We start from the raw sequence: 17,021 nt of genomic DNA, 5'->3' as shown, positions 1-17,021 counted from the left end.
ATCTATAATGAATGAATGAATGAAAGAAAGAAAGAGAGACATAGAGAGAGAGAAAAAAAGAAAGAAAAGCAAAGAGGGAGGGAGGGATTGAAGGAGGAAGAAATAAACATAGGCATGGACTTTACACCTTTCACAAAAATGAGCTCAAAATAGATCTTAGACCTTAATGTAAAATGAAATCTGTAAAAGAAAGAAAAAAAATCCCAGAGAGAATTTATTGGACCTTGAGTTTGAATTTTTAGATATAACACAAAGACAATGATCCACAAAAGTCTAGAAGTGATATAAGTTGGACTTTATCAAAATCAAACACTTCTACTGTAAGGGAAACAGTAATAAGAGGATGGAAAGAAGGCTACAGCCTGGGAGAAAATATTTGCAAAACATATATTTGATAAAAGACTCACAGCAAAAATATACAAAGAACATTTAAAAGTCAACAATGAAAAAACAAACAACCCAGTTGTAGAAAATTTCAGACAGATACCTCAACAAAGAAAATACATTGATAGGAAAGAAATATATAAAAAAGTTTTTCAACTTCATTTGTCATTACAGAATTCAAATGAAAACAATAAGATGCTAATGCATATAGACTAAAATGGCTAAATTAAAAAAAAACTGATTATATCAATTGCTGACAAGGATATAGAGCAATAAGAGCCTTCGTTCATTGCTGATGAGAATGCAAATCACACAGCCACTCTCCGGCACCATATAGGGGTTTCTTACCGAGATAAACAGTCTCACCACAAGATCCTGCAAAGGCACTCCTAGCTATTTACACAACTGATTTTAAGACCTGTATAGATGGACCTTGAAAGTGTTCTGCTAAGTGAAATAAGTCAGACAGAGAAAGACAAATACATACATTCATATGTGTATGTATAGCATCTAAAAAAGCCAAATTCATAGAATCAGAGATTAAAATGGTAGTTTCCAGAAACCAAGAGGTGGAGGGTGGGGAGTAGTGGAAAAGATAAAAAGAAATGAGCCAGCCTGTGAAAAGACATGGGTGAGCCTTAAATATGTATTTCCAAGGGAAAGAAGCCAGTCTCCAAAAGCCTAGATACTCTCTGATTTAAATTATATGACATTCTGGAGAAGGCAAAACTAAAGAGAGAGTTAAAGTCAGTGGGGCATACAATGTTGAATAGATGAAGCACAGAGCATTTTTTTTAGGGACATGAGACTACTCTGCACGGCACAATAATGGTGAGTATATGATACTATGCACTTGTCAAAATCCAGAAGACTTTATAGCATAGAACTTTCCATCATTAAGGAGTGAACCTTGATGTATGTAATTTTTTTTTTTTAAATAAATTCATTTAAGGGGAGCCTGGGTGGATCAGTTGGAAAGCATCTGATTCTTGATTTCAGCTCAGGTCTTGATCTCAGGATCAGGAGTTCAAGCCTGTGTTGGGCTCCATGAGGGGCATGGAGCCTACTTAAAAATTAAAAATAAATGAAAAATAAAAAATAAATTCATTTAAAAGGTCACAGTATTTCACGATGGAATGCAGACATGGACAAAACAATCTGACTGCATTACAGATCTATGGCACACCTCACTGAAGGAGGTGAGGGCAAAGTTGCTTACCTATGCAACTAGAAATGATTCTGTAAGACCCAAAGCAAGAGAGATTGTATGTAAGCACTGCGCTCCAGCTGATAGAAATGTTCCCCCAGGAGTGCAGACTGACAATTCTGATGCTGCCATACATTTGTATTTGAAGTGAATAACTTATGTGATGGCAGATGGTGGGAACCAGGTTGCTCACTGTTGAAGTGGGAGGTTACACATAAATAAGAAAGGGATTGAGACTAGAATAACCAACGTGGATATCGGTTACTTAGAGACATCACCAAGAACACACGTCCAGCTCAGTACACACAGCTAGCCAGAGATGTATGTATCTGGAACATGGGTTAGTATGCACACACATATCTCCTTGATCTGTCAGCTTAGAGAAGCTACAAGCAATTATACCCAGTAGCACTATTCTGATATCAACAAGGAGAAAATACAAAATGAAGTTCAGACTCCCATACCCCGTCTGTAGCTCTCACTTGATTATTTAGATCTCTGTGATGCCATGAGATGGACCTGGAGTCATTTTCTGGCATCACAGGGATACACTCTTCTCTTGAACAGTTTGTAATGATATTCTAAGTTTGTAATGGGGGTCGTTCCAGTTTTCTTAAAAACAACAATGGGGTTATTACCCTCTTGTGATGTAAACTATTGGGATTCATCAGCCTTTTATGCCATGAATAGGGCACAAACAAATAGACATTGGTAAAAATAACATCATAACTGATAATAAAATTCATAGTAAAACTATGGGCCAGGCATGGCTAAGAGCTTTATACGCATCTTCTCATTACTGCACCAAACACTCACAACAGCATGTTGAGGTAATTACTGCCAATATTTCCATTTCACTGCTAGAGAAGCAAAGGAGAAGAGAAATTTAATAACTTACCCAAGGTTAAACAATAAGTAAATGAAGGAGCTGGAATATAACCTGCATAATTTGACTTCTGAGCACACTCTTAACTAGCAAGGAAATTGCTTTGCAAAGGTAAGGCCCTATTAAACCATCCTTGCTCATTGTAGGAAGGACACTATATCACTGACAGCACCATCTGCTATGGAGCACCCACATTTAGAAAGAATGGAGACTTTTTAACGATCAAGCTAGTCTTTGAAGCGTGAGATTTGATTGCCCATCATTTAGAACATAAGTGCTTTAATGGCACGAAATAATTTGGATCATGTGGATTTTTCTCCCCCCTCCTTTCACCCCCAACAATTTAGAATATAAAGAGCATGCCTGAGAAGGCAGTGTTGCTAGAAGACCAGAAGAAATGTTAGTGCTGGAAAATGGAAATGAATCAATTCACTCCTTTATGTCTCCATAAGTGGATGTGAGGTGGGTAATAATAAAAGCTTCAGTTGAATGAGTACCTACTATGTGTTAGACTCTGTTCTAAGCTTTTCTTGTATATTATCTCATGTAAACCTCACAAACAGCACTCCAAGGCAGATAGTATTATTTACAAAGAAGGAACACAGACCCGGCGATTTACACTCCTAAGGTCACACTGCTAGAAAACAGTTGAGTCAGGATGTCTGATTTCAAAACGTGTGCTATTAATGACAGAGCCATATAATCTCCCTGTGTGCAATTCACATCCAATGAGGATTAAAGAATGGCAGTTTTCAAGAAGACAGATTTGAGTTTCACAAAGACATCAGAATTCTGTTTGCTTGTAGATAACTATATTTTCCCCCATCCCCAAAAATACCTTTGTAATAGGCATCCTCCTAATATAGTTAAGAAAAGCTAATTAGATACTCAGGTGGAGTGAAACCCTTGCATATCCCATAGAAATAGAGCATATGTCCCAGAATGTCTGCCTAATTCAGTTAGTTTTAAAATTGTGGTGGTGATTCCAGAGTTCAGGCTATGATGGCTTCATGGCCCAATAAACTGTGTGTGTGTCCATTGCCACAGAAAGCATCTTTTCTAAGCCACAAAGCAGTAAATGGTCTATTGTTGTAAGGACCAAGGGATCCACATCATGTCAAAACTGGATAAAGGTTCTGTGGTATAGAGGATGGGCTGGTGGTGATCTTTTTTATTAACAAAGACAGCTTATAATTCTAGCAAGAAATCACATCTCCTTGTGTAGTAACCCAATAGATTTCTTGAGGCAATGTCAGGATCAAAGAGAGTGCCCCTTTCTTGGCCCCAGGGCAACATGAGGAGAAAGACCTGTAATTTACTTCTGTAGAGCACTTCACTGCATTGGACTCACAGATCTCAACCAGCCCTCATGCTGACAGGGAAGGCTGAAACATTGTATGGGGAGAAAACAGACCACTCGGAGCTAGATAACTTGTCCAGTTTGTCTAGTATGTGGCTGAATTAATTCTTGAATTAATCTTGAATTAGCCTTGAGTTTTGTCCACTCAAAATGTAATATATACTCAAGGATAAATTTTTGTTTGCAGTAGTTTGCTAAAAGTACAAAATAGCTCTTCATTCATTCATTCATTCATTCATGCTTTTCATGTGAGGTGAGGATAGACAGACTTCACTCCAGCTGCACTATCACTGATGGCTATGATTTCTTAGTGTAGGAGAAAAGAGACAGAATTTGGGGAAACTTTTTTACTGATCAGAAACACTAATCTTTTTTTATAACCACAGTACTTTATATGGGTTCTACTTCTGATCAACAAATGTTCCAAAGAATATTTTTTTACACACATGGATTATTGTGAGTGAAAACCATAAAGTTAAAAAAAATGAATACTGGTCAAAAATATAGGTAAGATAACTATATGCCTTAGAGACAACATGAGGAGTAGTATATGTTCACCTTCACAAGCTCCCTGAGACATTGACAGAGACATTTTCAAAAAATATTAACCACTTTTAAGTCTGTGCTCGAAATTATGCCCAGAGAGAAAATTCTCTGTAATATTACGGAAGCACCATGTATAGAGACAGAGAAACCCAGAGAATCTGGAGGATGGGTAGAACGGGCCTGAGGAAAGACGGCGAGCCCGGGCATCTACCGCAATTAAAGATTCACCAGCTGAGACTGACCTCGTATGTGCATAATTATCATTTCAAATGCTTATCTAATCCATGTTCGGGGAGGAAAAAGAGCGAGGAACCTGCGAAGTGAGGACCTCTATAGCCAGATTCTTTGCTGAAATTCCATGACAAGCACCTCAACATGTTAGCCTGTCAGCACAGGAACCCCAGGAAGCTACTCTAAACTGTTGTATCATCCACTGAAGTGTCAGTCCTCAGAGCCAAGCTCCAGGACCGACTGTACAGTGTCTTCTATATATGCTTATGTTGTTTCTGTGGCTTGTCTCCACGTAAATAAAAGTGTATAGGCACAAGCAGTCTTCTTTTATTATTAATTTGAGAGAGAGATAGAGAGACCACAAAAGCAGGGGGAAGGGCAGAGAGAGAGAAGCAGATTCCTTGCTGAGCAAGGAGCCCGAAGCAGGGCTCAATCCCAGGACCCCAGAACCATAACCTGAGCCGAAGGCAGACGTTCAACTAACTGAGCCACCCAGCTGTACCCGCCCCCCCAAGTGTGATTCTCAGCATAGGGTGGTGGGGGGGGGGGGAACTAGAAAGGAGGATGAGGGAATTTCCAGTCACAGGTTACATTTTGTTTCTTGATCTGGGTGTTGCACACACACGTGTTCAAGTTGCACACACACGTGTTCAAGTTTGTGGTAGCCACACTTTCCTGAATACATATATTTCAATGAAATTAAAACAAACAAACACACACACACACACACACGAAAAAACAAAAAAACCAAAGCCTGGTTGTATTTGTCAGTGATGGTACATGTGGTAGTCAGGAAAATACCTAAGAGAAAACCTTGAATTAGGACTTCTGGATTTCAAACCCAGCACACTCCGGTATTTCAGATGTCTGTAGCACTGATGCTTACGTTCCTATTCTCAGTCCTGTGACTTTTGTGAGCACTGTGCTCTGGTCCTGCTCTCCTTCCCCTAAAGCTGTTTTATTCTAAAAAAGGACTTACACCATGTCAGCCAGCTTATAACCACATAGGCCCTCTTCTTCCTTCTCTGTAACCCCAGTGACATAAGACTGGAGAATATAATCACCTTGGTTAACATTAACACTAACTTCATAGGTTGTAAATACGTCCAAGAAAAACTCATTTTTCTTAATAATATCACAATTTCCTATGAAGCAAGAAGTACTGTGTGTCCAGGGTGGGGAGGTAAGAGTGCTAGCTGGTTTATTCTTTCCTGCATGAAGGTCAGGACTGTCTTTAAGGCTTGGTTGTGGTAATGGATGGTGGTCTGCTTAGAAAATAAAAAATAACTTTATTAAATAAACTATACACTTTGAATATACAGACTCTCTCTCTCTCTCTCTCTCATACACACACACACACACAAATGCTTCTATTCATGCACATTTCCCTACAGCTTTTTGAAAACTGCTGAAAGCTCAGTCATCAAATCAGTTATGAAAAACAGAAGTTAACTAACAAACGTTATTCCCTGAACTGTAATTATATAGTCAATGATCCTTCTATGGTATAGCAGAGTCAGATGAAGTCTGGCTGCCTTATGCTTTGTAGTAGAAAAGAAAGAAAGAAAGAAAAAACAAAGTAAGAGATTTGGAAGTTGAAGGAAGAGAGGAAATAAAGCCAAAGGCCATGTTCTCTAAAGTTACACAATCAGGTACTGGAGCAGGGATAAGATCTAAGTATTGGAGGGAAGGAGGGTTAAAGTGATGTCTTCATCCATGCTGTAACAGAATGTCACAAACTAGGGGACTTCAATAGCAAACATATATTTCTCACACCTGTGGAGGTTGGGGAGTCCAAGATCAAGGTGTTGGCAGATTCAGTGTCTGGTGAGAGCCCACTTCCCAGTTTATAGATGGAAAGCTGTTTTCTCACTGTGTCCTCATGTGGCAGAAGGGACAAGGGAGTTCTCATTATATATCTGAGCAAACTCCATTGCTCAGGGCTCTACTCTCAAGACCTAATCACCTCCCAAGGGCCACACCTCCAAATATCATCACACTGGGGACTAAGTCTCAACATATGAATTTGACAGGTAAGGCACACACATTTAGTCCATGGCAGGTGATAAGATGGGGAAAGAGGTGTCTTTCCTGCAAGGTAAGAGTTCACACCTACTCCATGGTTTTATGTGTATGTTGCCCAGTACCACATCTTACAAAAGGAATGACAGAATAGGCTCAGCATCTGGTCGCAGATCTCAGGCCCCTGAGATGTTCCTAGTGCGCCATGCTTTTCAGTTGGGCGACACATAAAGGCTGAAGTCTAGGGTTGCATTCCCATCCCATGGCTTGACTGGCATGAACCAGAAAGAGGAAGGACGTTGATTCCAGGAGCAACAATGTGTCAAAGACTGAAACTCTTTGCTCAAACAACCAGGGTTCAAATGCTGGCCTAACAGTGCTGGAAAAGACAGCTAACCACTCTGAACCTCCTTCCCTTACCTGGGCAGGCTCTCTCAGAGCTAAGCCTGAGTGCAGAATGCTGAAGAGTGTAGAAGGCAATGATGTAAGATAGTGCTTAACACGCCACCTCCAATACAGTAAGATCCAAGGACACGGTAGCTATTACTGTCAAGAAACAAGGCTCAGAAACTCCCCAGGGTTATAGCCAACAGCCCCTCCAGATGGTGACCCTGTGAAGTGGGCACTAGACACTCAGACTGTAACTTTGATGCCCAGATTCCATTTAGCTTTTCAGAAACAAGCATTAAAGAGTCTGCCCACTCTTTCAACCTCTTCAACTCCTCTTCACCTGAGCAAGCCGTGCCCACCAGCTGTCCTCCCTGAAAGTGTACAGAGCTTTCCTTTAGCAGTCGAACATTTCCTTTCCCATTCTGATGATCCTTTGCTTTCTGAGTCTCTTTTCAAACAGCAGCTGGGCAAATCATGTAGTAAGAAGGTTATTTTTATGGTGGAAAGAAATGAAACCATATATGCATATATATGGTTTATGAAAGGAACTGTGTGCATGGGACACACTAGGCTGAGATGGTCATGGCTTGTATCAACCCTTTCCCCACTGCCCCCCTCAAAACCAAAAATATGTTAGAGTCCTAATGCCCCTGTGTTTCAGAAATAACTTTATTTGGGGATAGGGCCTTTTCCAGAATGTAATCAAGTTCAAATGAGGCCGTTAGGATGAGCCTTAATCAAATTAGGGTTGCTATCTTTATATAAAGGGGAAATTTGGACACAGAAACAGACATGCACACAGAAAGAATGAAAAGTGAAGATGAAGGTGGAAATCAGGGTGGTACATCTCCCAAACAAGGGAATGCCAAAGATTGTTAACAAACCATCAGAAGTTAAGAGAGAGGCATCGAAGAGATTCTTCTTCACAGCCCTCAAAAAAAAAAAAAAAAAAATTAAGCGTGACTACATCTTGATCTTGGACTTCTAGTCTACAGAACTGTGAAATGATACATTTCTCTGCAGTAAGCTCACAGTTCACAGTATCTAGTTAGAATAGCCCTAAGAAATGAATCCAGAGACTCATCCACAATCACAGTGGTTTGCTTTCCATGACTGTATACCCAGGAGAGAATCAATGTAATTCTGGTTGGGTTTCTCATTTCTCCCTTACTGAATCACAGTGCGAAGTAATAGTTATATATGCCAGGTAAAATAAAGACATCGATTAAAAGCAATATGTTAAAATTTTGTCAATATTCATCTCTAGATTCTATGTGTAGATAGTGAAAGGCAATTGCTTCTTAAACTGAGGATAAGACCTTCACATCCTGCCATCAGATTTATATATTTTATATACAATTTCCCTGGCTGGCTGGTTGGGTACTTGAAAGCATAGTAGTTGTGTTTGGGAAGATGACATGCAGAGTTCCAGAACTATGTATATGCACCTGGTCTAAGTTTGTCTCCAGGAAGGCTGATGTAGTATCATTGTCACTTGAATCTTCAACTTGAAGTAAGAGTTGTCTGAACAAGCACCTGCTGTGTTCAGGACACTTTGATGAGCACAGGGTCTTAGGACCTGATCTATGTGAAGTATGGTTTTTATCTTTTCAAGACTTAAAATTAGTCGGGGAGCTCAACAAAACACAACAAACAGTAGGTACAACCAGAGTGGGGTATTTGATTGCAGCTCTAGTACGTATTGCCTTTAAAACTGAATTTCATGTCCACAATAGCCAAACTATGAAAAGAACCTAGATGTCCATCGACAGGTGAACAGTAAAGGAGATGTGGTGTATATATACAATGGAATACTATACAGCCATCAAAAAGATGAAATCTTGCCATTTGTGATGACATGGATGGAACTAGAGGGCATTATGCTTAGCAAAGTAAGTCAATCAGAGAAAAACAACTATCGTATGATCTCCCTGATAAGAGGAAGTGGAGATGCAACATGGGTGGGTCTGGGGGTAAGAAAAGCATAAATGAAAGAAGATGGGATCGGGAGACAAACCATAAAAGACTCTTAATCTCACAAAATAAATCGAGGATTACTGGGGGGAGGTGGGTCGGAAGACGGTGGTGGGGTTATGAACATTGGGGAGGATATGTGCTATGGTGAGCGCTATGAGATGTGTAAACCTGGCGATTCACAAACCTGTACCCCTGGGGATAAAAATACATTATATCTTTATGAAAAAATTTAAAAATTAATTAAAAAAACCTGAATTTCATGAAGCTACTATAAAAAGGATAGAGCATTTAGAAAAAAATACATGTGGAAATTTTGACCATACGCACAGGAAAAAATGACTTATTTTCTATACTTTCAAAGAGTATGTGGGCAAGATGGTAATTAGCAGAGTGCAAGCAATTCTTTTTAAAGATTTATTTATTTGAGAGATAGAGGGGGAGAGGGAGAAGAGCAGGGAAAGATAGAGAGAGACTCTCGAGGCTGCTTTCACTCTTACAACCCTGAGATCATGACCTGAGCTGAAACCAAGAATCAAGTGCTTAACTGACTGAGCCACCCAGGCATCCCAGAGTGCATGCAATTCTTTACTATATTCTTGTGTCAACACTTTGGCCCTTTAATTCCTATGACAATTTTGGCGCTTGTCTTAAGGCAAATCAAATACAATATACTGGAATATGGGCTTTTAAAAACAGAAATATATAGAACTTATATCAAAAGTAATTCAGATAATAATGCTATTCTAGAATTAAGCAATATTTCATTAGAAAATTATTCTTCTAGGAAGCAGCTGATGGATGATGGAAATCCATGTATGAGCATGATGAGCACGCCTTCTCTCTGAAGGGTCCAGTGCACTTTCAGCTTCATTGCATAATTTTGTCCCATACTTTCTAGATGTCTATTAAATTTAGCTATTTCAACAAGTACATAAGACATATTCATTATATTGGAGATAAACATCTTACAAACCATGCTATGACCCTATCCCCCATCATCGTAGGCACTGCCTGATAACATACACTTTGTGTGTCTTTCTGTGCCTCAGAAGAGGTGTGCCTGAGTTCCTGAGTGATAGAGAGCAGAGAAGAGAAATGCATAGGGACATCCCTATCTCCCACTCAACTTCTCAGAGAATAGGGGTAACAGACAGGGCCAAGGGGGAGAAAATATTCTCGACATACCTTAGGCTCTATAATGCGCCACATTCAAACTTGCTCCTCTAAACTTTCCCTAATTATACAATAATTTAGATCATGGAAATTCTCTTTCAAATTGAGCATTCTCCTTGGAAGAGAGTGAAAGCTTTATCCTTTGCATTTTTAAGCATGAATTCATTATCCCATTTGAACAAAATCCCTCCTGGAATGTGAATTTTGGTCAAGAAGACTCCCTCTAAAGGGAGGAGAAATCTTAGCATGTAGTCATTTCACAAAGACCATGTTCATCTGGCATATCCCAATGAAAGCTTTAGGGGTAGTCAGAGACCAGAGGAGGGCTCAGGAGAAAGGGAACATTGGTTCCACATGATAGAGGATGAGACCACATTGCCATGATCTGCATTTTTTCTAAGGGTTCTGAGGGCATTAACTTCTAATAGATCTATATCAAACTTCTGGCATGAAGTCTCCAATGCTGCCTACCCAGCAAGCTTTCCTTGACTATTCTTCCTTACTATAGGATGGCCTCTTACAAATGGAGACCATCAATGCTGTATATTTGATTCCCCAGCCTCCTTTTTAGCAAGAATGTCATCCACCCTTGGCCAATGCACCTTAGGGAGTCTATTAGATTTTAGGAAAGGTTTTCTTTCATGAGAAATAAATTGTAAATGGTAGAAAACTTGATCTATTTTTAGACATGAATATTGTAGAACATGAATTCTTTGACCTGTAGAAACCATCTTGCTACCACAAAAGAAGTAAGACAACAGGAAGCCACAATTCTGAGGCTAGAGGAGAAGAAGGATAAAAAGAAGGCTTAATTTTAGAGCTGTGGACCACCATCTTAGCAAATTAACTTCCAGATATGGTATCATGTAGGTAAATGTCTTTATCTGTTAAATCATAACCCAGTTGTCCCAGTCAGCACTGGCTGTATAACAGAATGTCACAGAAAGAGTGGCTTAAACAACAGGCATTTATTTCTTCCAGTTCTGAAGGCTGGGAAGAGCATGATCAAGATGTCAGCCAATTAGGTTCATGGTAATAGCTCTCTTCTGGGTTGCATAAGTCTTTCTTCTTGCTGTGTCTTCATATGCAAGGAAAAGAAAGAAAAGGAAAACAAGCTCTCTGGCCTCTTCTTGTAAGGACACTAATCTTACCTGAGGACCTCAGTCACCTCTCAAAGACCTCACTTCCTAATATGATCACATTGGGTTTAGGGCTTCAACATCTAGATTTTGGAGGGATGTAAACATCAGGTCCATAACACCAGTATTCTGTTATTTGACACTGAAATTATTCTGTATGGTATTCAATGTGCTGGCATTGATCACAAGTTAAAAGTATATAGTTGTGAATTAGTATAATATAAAACAATAAGATAGCTAGAAATAAACTTAAACAAATAGTTAAAAGACCTATGCTCTGAAGACTATAAAACACTAATGAAAGAAATTAAAGATGCCACAAAAAATGGAAAGATATTCCATGCTTATGGATCAGAAGAAAAAATACTGTTAAAATGTATGTATTACCCAAGGCAATGTACATACCTAATGCAATCCCTATCAAAATATCAGCTGCATTTTTCACAGAGCTATAACTAACAATCCTAAAATTGGTATGGAACCACAAAAGACCCTGAAAAGCCAAGCAACCTTGAGAAAGAAAATCAAAACTAGAGGCATCACAATTTCAGACTTCAAATTTTATTACAAAGCTGTAGTGGTCAAAACAGTGTGGTACTGGCAGAAAAATAGACACATAGACCAATAGAATAGAATAGAAAATCCAGAAATGAACCTACATCTTTATGGTTAATTAATCTTCAACAAAGCAAGAAAGAATACCCAGTGGGAAAAAATACAAAGTCATTTCAACAACTGGTGTTGGGAAAACTGGACAGAATGCAGAAGAATGAAACTAGACCACTTTCTTACACCATACACAACAATAAACTCAAAATGGATTAAAGACCTAAATGTGAGACAGGAAAAGATCAATATCCTAGAGGAGAACATAGGCATTAACCTCTTTGACTATAGCAATTTAAATATATGTCTCCTGACAATATATTCCTGACAAGGGAAACAAAAGCCAAAATAAACTATTGGGGCTTCATCAAGATAAAGTTTCTGCACAGCAAAGGGAGCAATCAACAAAACTAAAAGATAACCAACTGAATGGGAGAAGATATTTCCAAATGATGTATCTGATAAAGGGTTAGCATCCAAAATATATAAAGAACCTATACAACTCAATACCCCCCAAAATGAATAATCCAAATAAAAAATGGGCAGAAGATGGGGCATCTGGTGGCTCAGTCAGTTAGGCATCTGATTCTTGATTTCAGCTCATATCATGATCTAGGTAAATGTCTTTATCTGTTAAATCATAACCCAGTTGTCCCAGTCAGCACTGGCTGTATAACAGAATGTCACAGAATGAGTGGCTTAAACAACAGGCATTTATTTCTTCCAGTTCTGAAGGCTGGGAAGAGCATGATCAAGATGTCAGCCAATTAGGTTCATGGTAATAGCTCTCTTCTGGGTTGCATAAGTCTTTCTTCTTGCTGTGTCTTCATATGCAAGGAAAAGAAAGAAAAGGAAAACAAGCTCTCTGGCCTCTTCTTGTAAGGACACTAATCTTACCATGAGGACCTCAGTCACCTCTCAAAGACCTCACTTCCTAATATGATCACATTGGGGTTTAGGGCTTCAACATCTAGATTTTGGAGGGCTGTAAACATCAGGTCATGAGATTGAACCCAGCACTGGACTCCATGCTGGGAGTAGATTCTGCTTAAGATTCTCTCTCTTCCTCTCCCTATGCAACCCCCACATGCACTTGTTCTCTCTCTCTACAAGGAAAAGAACTACAGAGAGATATCACCTCACTCTTGTCAGAATGGCTAAAATCAAAACAAGAAACAACAAGTATGGGAAAGGCTATGGAGAAGGAACTCTCTTGCACTGCTGGTGGAAATGAAAACTGGTGCAGTTACTCTGGAAAATAGTATAGGGGTTCCTCAAGAAGTAAAAAATGGAACTACCCTATGATCCATCAGTTGCAGTAATAGGTATTTACTCAAAGAATACAAAAATACTAATTCAAAGATATACATGTACCCTGATGTTTTATAGCAGCATTATCTACAATAGACAAATTATGGAAACAGCCCAAGTGTCCACCCACTGATAAATGCATAAAGATGTAGGATAATATATCAAATGTGGAATATGACTTAACCATCAAAAAGAATGATATTTGCCATTTGCAATAGTATGGATGGAACTAGAGAGTATTATGCCAAGCAAAATAAGTAAGTTAGAAAAAGATAAATACCATATGATTTTGCTCATATGTGAAATTTAAGAAATAAAAACAAACAGGCAAAGGGGAAAAAAATAGAGAATGAGGCAAACCAAGAAACAGACTTCAACTATAGAGAACAAACTGGTGGTTATCTGAAGGGAGGTGGGTGGGAGGATGGTTAAGCAGGTGGTGGGGATTAAGGAGTACACTTGTGCTGAGCACCAGGTGTTGTATGGAAGTGTTTAATCGCTATATTGTACACCAGAAACCAATATTATGCTGTATGGGAACTAACTGGAATTTGAATAAAAACAACAAAAAAAGAAAAAATGTAAAGAATAAAACTATACATAACCAGGCATATCAGAAACAGTCCACATCCTCGAGTCTTCACTTGTATAAGACATAAGAATAAGTGTTTACTAAAACTATTAATGGACATGTCAAACATAAAATGAGGGCTGGTATGAATATAACTGAGTGTATCCCAAGTTCATAACTTCATTATTTATTTATTTTTAAATTTTTAAAAATTTTCTCAGTCAAAATTTTTTTCAAAATTTTCTCAAGCCCTTCTTAATATCATGCTAAGTGAAAGATATACAAATATAAAGTACAAAAGATAACGTCCTTGCTTTCATTATTATATTTTACATGGGGGGAAGTGGACCATGATTCAGGGAAGAGTCCTTCACTGTATGTTTAGAATTTGAAATTGTCCATGTGGGATTGACTCTGGATATATATAACTCTTCTTTCTCTGTATTACACTTGGCCTGCTGATCATTTCTAGAGAAAATGTTCAAAGAGAATCTGTGTGAACATGTGGTCTCTAAACTCAATAGAGCTTCAACACCGCCTCGATAACCAGCTCTCTCCCATGTCCCATGATGAATATTTCACACCATCACTATTCTGAAGACATCAAATGCCAGCATCCTTATTTCTAACTCTTTAAAAATGCCCTCAGTTCTTCTACTTGTCAGAGTAGAAGTTAACAAATAGGTAATACTCATAACTTATCCATCCACACAGTCACATCCACAGTAATTCTTCCCTTCTTCTCTTTCCGGACACTGGATTGTGTATCTGTCTAACTAAAGTTAATTTCTCCCTGGTCTCATGGATTCATTTCTTTTCAATTCTTCAAGAAAACTCACCATTTAATTATCTATTGTTTTTTTCCCCAAAATGAGCTTTAAAACACACTATAGTGTCTTTTACAAAAAAACTAACAAAAAACCAACTTCCTTTGTTCTGAGTTTATTTCTTGATGTAGATTTCCACTCTTTCTGTTAAAGTTTGTATTCACTATTCTAACTTCCCGTTGCTAGAACTTCTTTGAAGCAGCCCTGCAAAGATCATCATGACCTGTATTTCCTTGTGGAGGGAGTGTATATTTTCCAGCTTTTGAGATACTTGACGTATCTGGAAGAGTGGATCAGTTGACCACCTTTTCCTTGAAAATGTAATTTCTTGGCTTTTAAGACATCACTTCTTTTGTGTTTTTGTTTCATTTTGGTTTTGTGTGGGTGTGTATTTGTTTTGTTTGTTTGTTTGTTTGTTTTTTAAAATCCTTTATTTCCTCTATGCTCTCCAGATTTCTGCCCTTAAGCTTACCATATACATTCTTCCTGGATGATTTTGCTCAATGCCATGGCTTCAACTGTTATCTTCAAGCCCAAAGCTCTCTAAACTCAAGATTCATCACAACCTTACCTCACAATGTTCCTGTACATCTCCATACAGTTGTCTTCTATGCAACTGAAACTCATTTTTCCAAACTTCAAATTCTTGTCTCTCCTGCCAATAGGCCTGATGCTTTTCCCAGATTTCTTATATCAGAAAATGATTTATCACTGTTAACTAAGTTGCCCCAGACAAAAATCTCACCCTCTTCCCCTACAAACATCAATTTCTCTTAGTTTTATCACTTATAGGCTCTACACCTATTTACTTTTTAAGTCTAACTGCTCTCACTCCAGATAATGTCCATATTATTGTCTGTCCTCTATTTATTACAACTATATCCTAATTCATATTCCCATCTCAGTTATGCATCTGGCTTGCTTCCGTCTACTTTTACTTCAGACAACAATACCCTTCTTAAAATAAAAATTGACTATGTCATCCCCTTCCTTTAATCATTTTAGTGACTTCATAGCCTTTAGAATAAAGTCTAACCCTCTATTATTATACTTAAGGCTCTTTATAGCTGACTCCTACTTTCCTCCCTTGATTCATCTTATGCCACTCCTATCTTTAATCTTTGTTTCTAATGATACTAAGCATTTCCAGGGTCTCCTTAGATTATCCCACATCTCAGGAACTTCTTATCTGCTATTTCAATGTCTAGAAAGCCCTTTGTCTGTGAGATTGTACAAAGGATTAAATTGTCAAGTCAGATTCCTAAGAATTAGAGATCTTATCCAGTATCTAGCTTCAGAATATCTAGCTGGAGAAGGATTCTGGTCAGAGAACATCTTAGTTATTTTTCTACTCCAGTAATTATATTGGTTACATGGAGCCTCAATGTGTCGCCACTTCTTCCAGGAAGCAGTTTTAAATCTCTCAACTCCAGGTTTAGTTAGTGCTTTTCTTTTATGCTCTCACTGTAGCTTTTTTTTTTTTTTTAATCACTTTTTACAGAACTATTAGGATAAATTTCATAAAATTTGTCCATTTAAATTGCAGAGTTTGGTGGGTTTTGGCATACTGAGAGTTGTGAAGCCATTACTACAATCAATTTTTTAAAATATTTTCATCATTCCAGAAAGAAACCCCATAGTCATTAGCAGTAATTTCCCATTGCCACTTCTCCTTCCTCTGCCCCAGTGCCGGGTAACTACAAATTTACCCTCTGTCTCTATGGATTTGCCTAAATGGGTATGTCGCATCAATGGAATCACACAGTAAGTAATCCTTTCTGACTTCTTATTTCAGTAACATAGTAATTTCAGGTTCTTCTATGTTGTAGTAAGTATCTATACTTCATTTTTTTATTGCTGAACAATATTCTGTTTTATGGATATACCACGTTTTAGAAATCCATTCTTTAGTTAATGGACATGTAGGTTGTTTCTACAATTTCTACAATTTGGCTATGGGAATAATGCTGCTATGAACATTCATTTACAGCTTTTTGTGTCTACATATATTTTAATTTCTCTTGGGTCTATATTGAGGATTGGAATTCCTAGGTCACATGGCAATGTATGTGGAGCATTTTAAGGAGCCAATAAACTGTTTTCTCCACAGTGTCTGAACTATTTGACATTTCATATATAATGTATGAAGGCGCAACTTTTTAGATCCTTTCCAAAATGGGTTTTTGTCTGTCTTTCTCATTTTAGCCATCTTAAGAGGTATAAGTGGTATCTTATATGGATTTTGATTTGCATTTCCCTCATAATTAATATTGTTGAAGATATTTTAATTAATGTGTTGCTTGGACATTTTATATCTGTGGAGAACTATCTAAGGATTTAACATTATAAGGAGTCCATTCCTTCACCCACTTTTAAAATTAAGGTATCTTT

The sequence above is a fragment of the Mustela nivalis genome (assembly GCF_964662115.1).
Source record: "Mustela nivalis genome assembly, chromosome: 9".
NCBI lineage: Eukaryota > Metazoa > Chordata > Mammalia > Carnivora > Mustelidae > Mustela > Mustela nivalis.
Note: the sequence above shows the minus strand (reverse complement) of the source record.